General features: G+C 41.8%; 1 long non-coding RNA gene across 2 annotated transcripts in view; it reads left to right on the forward strand.

Annotated features, from left to right (window-relative positions):
- Positions 1 to 12,080, forward strand: part of LOC123518944 — a 48,401-nt gene that overhangs the window by 837 nt on the left and 35,484 nt on the right. The window lies entirely within an intron of this gene.

The raw sequence follows: 12,080 nt of genomic DNA on the forward strand, positions 1-12,080 counted from the left end.
ATGTTTATTGAACCTGATTATATATAAATGTATTAAAAGATTAAAGGAAAGTTATAACTCTCACCGCCACCGTGCACCACCACCACCATCACCATCACCACCACCATCACCACCATCATCATCGCTATCATCATCATCGTCATCATCGCGCGTGGCTGTGTCCCAATGAAGAAGAGATATAGTCCTATTCTTAATCAAATATATTCACTTGTCCCAGATCCATTCGGTATGAACCTATTTTTTGGAAGACCGGGAAGTGTAAACTAATCGGCGCCAGTCTTTATTCCAATGGGATGGGGGGGTCGCGTCCCCGCCACCGTCACGAGCGTGGGGATTCCTGCAGCCTGCCACCGACGCTCGCCGTGCCGCCCCTGAGTTAGGTCGCCAGAAACCGTAACATTTGCATATAAATTCTTTGCCTTTGAGAATATTAAATGATTCACACCGTGTTGGTCCAATCACCCGTCGATTCCTAAATGGATCTCCACCCCTCGCTATTTGATTTTGAGAGGATCACCCTCCCTCTCGTGCCTCTTGTATTGCCCTAAAAGGGGGAGTTGCCGCCCCCTTCTCTCCTCTCCAATGCTTGATATCACATTCACCAGTGACCATAGGCAGGCTGGCTCCTCCCTCATCCCCTCCCCATGCCTGGCTATGCCCTTGTCTCCATCATGTGGAAGAAAGGGCACTCCATTTCCTTTCCTTTTATCCTCTCTCTCTCTCTCTCTCTCTCTCTCTCTCTCTCTCTCTCTCTCTCTCTCTCTCTCTCTCTCTCTCTCTCTCTCTCTCTCTCTCTCTCTCTCTCTCTCTCTCTCTCTCTCTCTCTCTCTCTCTCTCTCTCTCTCTCTCTCTCTCTCTCTCTCTCTCTCTCTCTCTCTCTCTCTCTCTCTCTCTACCTACTTCTTTTCGCATTCATCATTCTCCCTAGCATCTTATATTCAGCAACATTTTATCATCCTTATGTTATTTCCCAGTTCTCTTGCACGTCGCGTTCCATAAAGCAAGAGCACATTTACTTTTGAACCTTCCCCTTAGACCACATTAACCATCTTCTCCCCCTCTAATCACTATTCATTCCTTTACATATGATCTTCGTAGGATCTCGCTTGATATGGTTTTATTACGTCCGTCGCTCCTCTTGTTTCATCTTTAAGACTATTCCGCTCTGCTGCTATCGATATCCTTATTGTCGCATCCCTTAGTATTCAGTTCGGCCTCTTCTTGCAGCACCCAGCACACTATACCTTCCCTTTACGTCGCTATTAGAACAGCCCTCCAGCCCCGTCCCGTCGCTATCGCTTCCCCAGCCTCCTCCTTGTCCTCCCTGGCCCCCTGTAGGCTTACACGGTAGACTGCACGAAAACAGTGATGCTCATTCCCTTGCCGCTGAACAGGGAAATACTCTCACAAATGCCCACGAGACGCTGCTGGTTGGCTGGCTGGCTGGCTGGCTTACATCTTAGCGTTAACAGGGCCCAGCATCGCATCCCTCAGTCCTCCATTTCTGTTGCATATTAGTTACTTGATTCCATGTAGAATCTGAATGATACTGCAGTTCTCAAGCTGTTAAAATTACTGAAGGTGGCTGCTATTTGTATACTTTACTTTCTGTCCACTGATATTATCTTCTAAATCTTAAATATTCATGAAGTAAGAAACAATTATATTTTCGAGGTACCATTTCAGAGAAAAGAAGTAACTCTACACTCTACACTCTAGAGTGTAGACCGTGGAAAAATTTCCATGTGAAGGTTAGACTTACTTTGTTTTATGTGATCATTTTTATTTTGGCCATTTTAGCTCTAAAGAGAAAAAATAAATTTTGAAGATAGATAATATCTCATGAGAAATTCATTACTGTAGTTTTATGTTTCAGAATCTTTACCGTATTGTTGGTTAGTATTACACTGTTCTGTGTAAGTTGTGTATGTTTAACATTTAAAAAGAAGCAGACGGAATTCTAAGGCAAGCATGGGTATGTGCTTTGGTGTGTCAGAATGTTTGTCATTTATAGTCTAGTATTCATACTCGCAAACGAAATAGAATGACCATAAAACAGCTATCAATAAGCTTATAGATATAGACTGATGGTATTTCTAAGTAAGCAAAACATACGTTTTTTTTTCTTTAATGTATGTAAAGTTCACCACAAAGAATGCATCGTGCAATACTGGCACTTGTTTCAAGGTAAGGGCGTTAATGTATGAAAAATTACTGCCATGATTAATTCATGACTGAAAAGCTGTGGGAGGACAATGTAAGGCAAAGGTAAAAGGAATAAAGCCGTAGGGTGGCAAGACAGTAGCGCATAGCAGAAGCGAGGAGAGCGAGCGGGAGGAATGCAAGAGTTCCTGCTTAGTCTCTCCACCTCTGTGTCGTCGTAGAAAACGAGAAAACTCTTATTTCCTCCCGCGCCATTGCCCTCTTAATCTCTCTCAGATGTGTATGGGCGGCTGGCGTTTCTTGAGTGATGCTCCTCAAATATGTATTCAGCATTTTAGGGATTATTTCATATCTTGCCCAGAAAAATTTGCGGCCGGCAGTAATCGACCGGGGGTAAGGAAAGGAAAGGAAAAGCCCATCCACCCCCCCCCCCCACACACACATTCGCGTACTACTCCGCGTTTACATGCCAACTTTTTTTTTTTTTTTTTTTTGGTGTAAAGAAAAGCTGACGAAGTTAAACATTTGAGTGAAAGCGTGAAGGCAAACAGCGTTAACAAAGGCGGGTACTTGATTAACTGAGGCGGCCCTGCGATCGCGGCGGGAAGGTCGTGCTTAATTATGATTCCATTAGTGGCACGTGGCTGCAATGCCCAACGTGTACACAGCATAGCGCGGCGAAGCGTAAGAATAATCCTGATACAGTCGTCAACGCTCATTAATGATCCGAGCAGCAGCATCTTGCACTGGTGGCCGAGGTCCCGGGAGACGCATGGCAGCGGAGCATGAGGTGAGGCAGCGGGAGGAGGATATCCTCGAGAGGCGAGGGAGGTGATGCGTTCTGTTGGGGTGGACTGTTCGTGTGAAGCGACACGTATATAAATACAGCGGCCTTAACTCGTCCCTCACCGCAGGTCAACAACCACTTCACCGAGACAACAGCCGGGGAGGGAGGGACGGCTCTCATAATTAGTGGGGCTGGCGGGAAAGCAGACCCCTCCAGCCCTTACCTGGTGTACATAATTACTGAAGGCGAAGCGAGGGAGGGAGCTTCTGCTGGGAGAGGCCTACGGACGCCCCAGGCCACAAGGGCGGCCAGCGTCCACCAATCAGAGCGCAGGGGCGGAGTATCTGGCAGTGTTGTCCACCTACCAGTTCGCTCTCTTCCCTCAAGCTTCTAGTTTTATTGCTATTTCCTCCTCGGCTCTCAGTTTTTGTTTTACCACGCGATAAGGATGTTTTTCATATTTTTATTTAGTGTTTCAGGTGGAGGGAGGTTTGATGAGAGCAAACATTAGACGAGGAGAAATAAGTGGTGTGCGGTTGGCAAGCTGGAGGGGCCGTCAGCGGCAGCCGTGCGAGCCACAGGCCACAATTGATGCTACCTCTCACTAATGAATGTTCTCCATTGTCATGTTGGTCCCTCTCTGCACATTTCACATTATTAGAATATGTGTTGTATTTCACATATCGAATACCGGTCTTGATAGGCATTTAAAACAGTGGAATGGAAGTCCGCACCGCTCACCAATCCAGGAGTAATTACTGGCGGAAGGAAGGAAGCGGGTTATCCAGCAGTGGCTGTCTGGCTGGCGTGCTGGACCGCCGCCCCGCTGCCTTCTCGATGCTCGGCACAACGCAAATGAGGAAAGTAGACAATAAAATCGATATGAAATTCTTTCGTGCCGTCTTGTATTTGTCAAGCCCGCGGCGCGCTGTTCATCAAGGTTTAGAGGGCGAGGAAGACTATTCCTTGACTGTTACGTATGAAACCACACGTGATGTTTGCTCTTGGCTGCCCACCAAGGCTCCAGGCGATGAATAATTCTCCGTGTTGCAACATGCTAATTGCTCGGTAATCCTGCAGGAGACGTATATACGGGAAGGCTTGGGACATGTCCAGCCCATTTCGCTCCTGTGGTTAGACCCTGGGGTCGACAAGGGCTAAACGTGCTCAGAATAAGTATACCAGGCCTGGAAAGTCACCATAGCTGAATTTCCCCCTTGCCCCTAGCTGGAAATCTGGATTCTGATGCAAGACATTGTCCCGTGAATTTCTGGAAGGCCATGCTGGTTGGTACACGCAGCGCTGCCAATGATTGGGCTCCACAAGTTCGACAGTGCCAATTTCTTCAAGTAAAATATTCGTCTTTTATTTGTGTATCTCCATAATGGATGGCAAGATAAATTGTAGAGTTTAAGATACAAAAATATCTTTGCTTCTGAATTAATATCCCCTCGAAAATTGTGTATAGGACAGGCGGAGCAGAGTGTGTTCTGGCAACATTGGTTACAAGTAGTGGGGGGCCCTTGGGGCATTGTTAGTCCACGACTGTCAGATGCGGATCCAGGGAGGAAGGAGAGTGGGAGGGCCTCAAGACGCAGGAGCCACCACCACCCGCACACACCCCACCCTCCTTCCTTTCACTTAGCTGTCCGAGTATTATTATTGTAAATGGTTGGGGGTGTTCGGTGTGTTACCAGTGTGTAGTGTTGCTTCTAGGTCGGGTGTAGAGCGAGACAAGCCTCAGATACACTCGGGAGCAGAAATGGGGATGCAGAAAACAGCGATGAGTAAGGGAGCGACATAAACTGGAGCTGCAGGGAACTGTCACCATGAATATTTATGGCCATTACCCTTTCACCAGGTTCACATTATTCTTTGGTGATATTTATATTCGTGTCGGTGGCGGAGTTATGTATCTGGCTATAAACACCACGTGATAATATCTTTTTGAGGTGGTCTTCGGGAAGTAGGAGAGCTTTTGCTTGATGTGATGGTAAGTTCCCTTCCTCTCAGTGTTCCAATACAAGCTCCCGTGCGGCTGGTGTGCCCTGCAGGAGACAGCTGTGCCCGTCACCCGCCCTGACAGGCCAAACCAGATGGAGGGAGCGGGAGGAAGGAGCCAGGGGTGTGGGGGGTGGTAAAGGGAAGGTTCTCACACCAAGTCTGCGGACCTCGCGTGCCACATCCCGTATGCCAGGTCGTAATCGATAATTTAATTAACTTCATTGTTTTCATCTGATGTTCCAAGGTAGCTGTTCCTTGACGCCATTCAGGGTGCAAACTTTCATCATCATTGCGTCCTGCGCCTGGCGGGTGGCTGCCACGGCACTCACTGTGTCTCCTTCCGCCTGCTCGTCCGCTGCCCCTCATACCATTTCTTCTTTTCTTTTCTTTCCTTTATTTCCTGAATTACATACATACACTAGTCGTCATTATCATTGTTGTGGTTGTCGTCGTCGTCATTGACATCATTTTCATCATCATCATCATCATCATCATCATCATCATCATTATCGTCGTCGTCGTCGTCGTCGTCGTCATCATCATCATCATTATCATCATCATCATCATCACCATCATCATCATCATCATCATCATCATCATCATCATCATCGTCATTATCAATTTGTATAACAAAGAAACTTGAGTGATATTGCATTTTTTTATGGTTTCAATCATGGTCATCTGCTTTCATATTCCTGTGGTACATTTAGTGGTTTAGTGTTATTGAGCTGCTGAATAACACATTCTGTTAAGAAGTGTTTCCCTTATATTCATCGAGCTTTCTTTTCGTAGCTTGATGTTTAAAATAGGAGTATACGAACATGATATTTTTCCAATCCTTTAGGTCCTTCACCAGTAATTAGTTGTAAAGAGAACAGTCTGTTTTTCAAGCTCTCACTGAGCATTTAATATCCTTTTTTTTTTATGTGACAAGTGTACTATAGAACTGGTCACCTTTCATTGCTCCTGTAAAAATGGACAGAAATTAATAAATAAACTGTTATTTCTACCAAGACCATATATCATCTAGTATCTTTATTTTTTATAATATTCAGCATTCTTTTTACGAGAAATGTCTCGTGAGTGGGCATTAAACAATTGGCATCACCTGGAAGACACGGGTGTCCGACAAATATGTACATACCTGGAGAAGAATGAAGGAGACCTTTGATCTACAATTAAATTAAATGACAGACGAGGATGATGATGATGATGAGAAGGAAAGAAGGAAAGGGATAAAAAAAAAAAAAGAGGAAATCACTGACAGTGACAACAATGAAAAAGTCAGTTGTCAAATATAGAGGCAAACCACTGTCTGACGCCTCAAAGAGAGAGTGACTCCTGTTGCCCTCCGTTCTCCCACACGCAGGTGGGTGCCACAGGTGAGGTGATGCACACGTAGACTTCCTTTCTTTTCCCTCCCTCCCTCCCTCCCTCCCTCCAACCACATTCTCCACTCTTTCATCCCTCTCATCCTCTACCCTTGTCCTCTATCGTGCCTCACCTCTCCTCCCTTTCCTCGTCATATAAATTCACGTTGTCACGAAAAAATGTGACGTGGTTTGGTTGTATGTACTACATTTAAATAGTTAAATTATTCGCTGCTTCTAAATCTTTGTTAAATGAAGTCGTCACAGTAAGTAGGAAATACAGAACAAGAATCATACATTACTCATTTCTCCTGTAACTCACGCATTCCTGTATCATAATCCACAGTCATTAACTTAAAAACCTATATACCATCCACTTCACAGCTACCCACATCCACTCCCCATGACCGTCAATCACACCACATTTAACTCCTTCAATACTGGCACACATTTTTACCTTGAGATTTGTGTACGATTAGACCATTTTACTGACATTAGGAATGGTCCATGGAGTTCAGAAGATTAATAGCCACAGTCTTCACTATTTTAATCCCCCACATGAGTTTCTGAAGCTGTATAAAATCACCAAATAGTAAGCACAATGAATATGAAAACTCGTCACGGTACTCAAGGGATTGAATGCTACCCATTGCACCAGTACATCCACCCATCCTTCCTTATTCTATCCTATGTTTTCTCACACCCTCGCTACGTCATACCATACCATCTTCCATGTTCTCAACCCATGTGCCACCTACTCACCCACTCACGCATCCTCCCCCCAACTCAGCCGCCTCCTATCCTTGTCCTGTGCATAATCACACCCCTGCTGCTTCTCCTCACTGCCTCTAAGCCACTCCGGTCGAGGCAAACAGGTTCCAGTTCACCATTGAGAGCAGCTCGCCCCTCACCACTTGTCCTATCTGTTGTGCTCTCCATCCCTTGCTCCCCCTCCTGTGTTTCTCTTTTCACCTCCTTCCCTCTCTTTATCTCCGTTTGTCTCCTCTGCCTCTTTTGTTTCCCCGAGTCCTCTAACTTTCTCGCGTTCATTCTGTATCGATCTCCTCCTCTTCCTCTCTTTTTTTCCTTCTTCTTCATCTTTTTCTTCTTTCTTTATGTTTTCCTTGTTTCTACGTAGGTCTTCTTTTCTCCGTTTTCGCAGTCTTAACTTTCTTTTAATCTTTTTTTTTCAACTTTTTACCTCTCTCAGTTGGTTCATGTTTTGCACCTTGGTTTCTTGTTATTTAGTCTTGTTTACCTGAAGGTTTGGTGTCAGAAAGCCGCGTCTTACTCTTATTCAGATTAAGTTTTGAAAAATTATATATATTCTACGTGCTTTTTTTTATACTTCCTCTCCTTGTAGGCAAAATTTGTCATAAACTTCATTTTATTTGCCTCGTAAATGAAATAGATAAAAAAAATGTGTTTTCAATACTAAATCAGTTCAGTCTTTCAAGCACGTCTCTTGGTTCCATGAGAGAGAGAGAGAGAGAGAGAGAGAGAGAGAGAGAGAGAGAGAGAGAGAGAGAGAGAGAGAGAGAGAGAGACCCCATTTTCCAGACACTGAATGAAAGGGAGGGAGGTAAGGAGGGAGAGAAAGAAGGAGAATGAAAGAGAGAGAAACGAAAACAGGACAAGGCCACGGGTCCCTCCCATACACCTTTCCTCTCCCACGCAACAATGGGAGCGAGAGAAACCTGTTCGGGTAGTTCCCTGTCTCTGGGTCTCATTATAACTGCCTACCTCCTGCTAACGAGTGTGTGCAGCGCGGCCCTCCTCACCTCAGCACCTCAGCTTGTCTGCTCACTAACCTTCCTGCTGCCCATCATATCTGTTCCTCAGTTTACCTTCCCCTGTCTATCTTGCCTTTCGCTGGATCATCATTATTTCCGTGAGCTTGAATTTCCTCTTTGTTTCTATTTTTTCAATTTCGTTTCTTCACCTTTGCTGTTTTTGTTTTTTTTATGTAAAAGGGCAACAAAATATTATAGAAGAAAGGCCCACTTGAAATGCTATAGCTCCCTAAAAGATTGGTAAAGAATTAGCCAAAAAAAACAGGTACAAATGTCTCGAAACCTGGTTAGTGTGCAGTTATTTGTTTATGAGACCTTGCTTTCCTTGTTTTGTTTTGTTTTTTTCCTCGTACATTTTGTCCTGTGTAATTTTCATTGTTAGTTTTCGTTTCTTTAAGCTTTTTTTTTATTTTCTATTATAGAGTGTTTTGAGTTAACTATACCATTTTCATCCTTTTTTTTCTGGTCCCTGGGTTAAGTTTTTTTCCTTTATTTTGCTAGTTTATTTCCACTTATTTTTTTATATTTAATTTTATTGTTTTTTTTTCTTATTATAACTACATATATGTTTTACCCACTTCGTTTCTTTTCCCAGTTTTCAGTCTGTATTTTTTTTATTTGGATCAGTTTCTCTTTTCCTTTTTATTTGTCGTCACGTTGTTTGTCTTTACTCTCGCCTGCCATAGTTATTCTTTTTTCTTTTCTTTTAGTTTACATTTCCTGTTATTCATGTACATTTTTCCATCTGAATTTGTGATTTATCTAAGTGTCTTCCCTTCTCTTGGTTTTCTTGTCTTTCACTTTTCCTTCGACCATACGTGTTGTTTTTTCTTTTACTAATTTCCATCTCTATTCATTTTCTTGTTTCTCTGCTATAGTTGAGTGGCTTTTCCGGCGTTTTTTCTCTCTCTTTTTTGACTAAATGTTTTGAGGAGCACGGCTGTGGTATCATCTTCATATTTCATCTACGTAGTGCGTGTGTTTTGTGCCCTCTTGATACTTCTTCGTTATATTTGTTCTTCATTTCACTCCCTGTTGTCTCCTGAAATCCTTTTTTTGTCGTGTCTCTACGTACCTACACTGTTTTATCCGTACCCGAGTTTTCTTTATGGTTTTGTACTATGTATACGTGTGTGTAGTGTCTTGATACCTGGTGATATTTTTCATCGTCATTCCTCTACGTATCTACACTGTTTTCATCCCGTACCCGAGTTTTCTTTATGGATTTGTGTTGTGTAAACGTGTGTAGGTACTGTGAAGAGGCGCCGCGTACCCTGTGGTGCAGCCAAGTGTGGTGGTCTCAGCCTTGTTATGAGGGGTCGAGTTGTTCTGCTGAGAAAACATTTTAGCTCTTTGTCTTTCTCCTTTGCGAGGAAATGAAAATATAGCTGAATATGTATATAAAGGATAACGTGAAAATAAGTGAATGAATAAAAATAAGAACTAGAAAGGTAAGTAGCTAAAAAGGTTGAGAAAGAGATAGATAAATGAATAAACGAAAAGACAAATGGATAGATAGGTAGGTAGGTAGGTAGGTAGGTAGACAAGAAGCTAATAAAGATACAAGAATTCGAGAATTACCTTTATTGAGTGTGTTGGAGTCAATTTTGATAACTTTCATCTTTAGTTCAGCTCAATGCGAGTAGCATCATTTTTTCATCCTCCAGTGTACACCTTTCTTAAGAAACATACGCTGGTTGTGCTGATAATGAATGTTCTTTCGAGAGACAACTAACTGAATTCGGTGCACTTAGCCTAATGTTTGCTTTTTGGACTGAATTCTAAAGTGTATTCATCTTTTTTTTTATTATATCCTTGTACATAAATCAGTCTGGAAGTATATCTATTATTATGTTTGGTAATGTCAATGTCAAGGAAGATAATGAGTTCCTATTTAACTTGTGAAAAATGATTAGCTAATGTAACCTTACGAATTAGGTTATTCAAAATATTTTTCTAATCAATGTTTTAAACAAGTTTCCAAGTATCTCATGAAACTCACTTCAATCTTTAGCCCCTTCAGTACTGGCACACATTTTTACCTTGAGATTTGTGTAAAATTAGACTATTTTGTTGACAATAGGAAGGGGCTATGGAGATCAGAAGATTAATGGCCATAGTCTTCACTATTTTAACCCCACACATGAATTTCTGAAACTTTATAAAGTGGCCATATAGTTACCAGAATGTATATGGAAACTCGTCATGGTACTGAGTTTTTGTTTCTTTTATTTGGCGTTCACATGTGTATGACAAAGTATACTTACTATTGTTTTATGTTTCGATTCCAGCATCTCTTTGTCTCTTGACCTCTAGACCTTAAGAGGCAAGAGAAGTCGCTTGAGAAATATGAAATAAGCTGAACTCTTACCGGAATTTTATAATATTCTGTGAGCGTAGTTGGGTTGTATGACTATCCCCCAATCCTTCTCACACACACAAGAGGATCTACTAGTATTCCCAAACTAAAATGCCCTTTGCTCTTTAACAATCATTAGTTCAGTAAGTTTGGTATAAAAACAATGAAATGTATAAGAAGAGTAGTATTCATATATTTTGAGTTGTCCATAATGTAAATCACGGCTAACCCATCCAGTACTGGGACGCATTTTTACCACGAATTGCGCATGATTTAACGATTTGATTTACAACAGGAAAGGTTTATGGTGGTCAGAAGATTAATGGCCAGAGTCTTCACTATTTTAGTCCCCACATAAGTTTTTTGAAGCTGTATGAAATCACCATATAGCAGAATGAATATGAAAACGTGTCATGGTACTGAAGAAGTTGATATCCATAAGGAATTAAAATTAATTTCCATTTATAGAGATGAGCAAAATGTGTTGTTAGGATTACCTGCTGTCCCTCCGCTATACCAGAAGCAGCAAAGAAACAAAGAGAAAAGACGTGCATGCTTGGAACAATTATGGGCTATTCAATAATGCATGTTGACATTTACAAGGACAAACAGGAAGTGCATGCTTGACTTTTTCTGTCTTGTACTTTCAAAGAGACGGAAGATTGGGTGTAAGTGAACAGAATAACACAGTTGTTTCTTTCTCCTTCAGTCCCATGACGTTTTCCTATTTATTTCTATTACTATTTGGTGATTTTATAAAGTTTCAGAAACTCATGTAGGGATTAAAATAGTGAAAACTGTGACCATAAATTTTCCGACCTCCATAGATCCTTCTGTCAATAAAATCATCTAATCATACCCAAAACTTAAGGTACAAATTCGTTCCAGTACTGAAGGGGTTAATGGCAGAGGATTATTTGAAACCATCCAGACGATTACACACTTCAGTTTGTGACCTGATTTCTTAAGGAGCTTGTTTGAAGTTACAAAAGTGAAATTAAAAAAGGACCCAATGTACCGCTTTTAAGAACCTGATCATACGAAGTTTCCAAAGGGTTGACAAATTTGCCTGCTCATAAAGAAAAGATAGTAATTACAAAGATAAATCGATCAATAAAAGCAGTATGCAACTAAACATTGAACTCTTAAGCCCTTCAGTACCGTACCACGTTTTCATATTAATTGTGCTTATTATGTAGCGATTTTATGCAGCTTCACAAACTTATGTAGAGATTGAACTAGTACTCACCTGAACATATGACACGTAAATGTCTTACTACTAGTTGAAACTACCACCTTTTGAGTATTTGGCTGCTTAATCACTAATCTTGCATAATTCATTTCTCGAACAGACCCAGCCCTCAATCTCTAGTATTGCATAATTATTTGAACAATTTTCTTTGATACATGGCTTCGTCTAGGATAAGCTGTTTGTTTATTATATTCTATCTTATTATCAATTATTTTTGTTTACTTCATCAGAGAGGCATAGTAAACAGTCGTAGCGAGAAATGCATACTTACACACTTGACAAGACGTGAGAACAGCAAGTGAAAAGCTTTCTTATTGTTGTATTGGTGTGCACGAGTACCCACCGCCATACG

The sequence above is a fragment of the Portunus trituberculatus genome, chromosome 44 (genome assembly GCF_017591435.1).
Source record: "Portunus trituberculatus isolate SZX2019 chromosome 44, ASM1759143v1, whole genome shotgun sequence".
Classification (NCBI taxonomy): Eukaryota; Metazoa; Arthropoda; class Malacostraca; order Decapoda; family Portunidae; genus Portunus; species Portunus trituberculatus.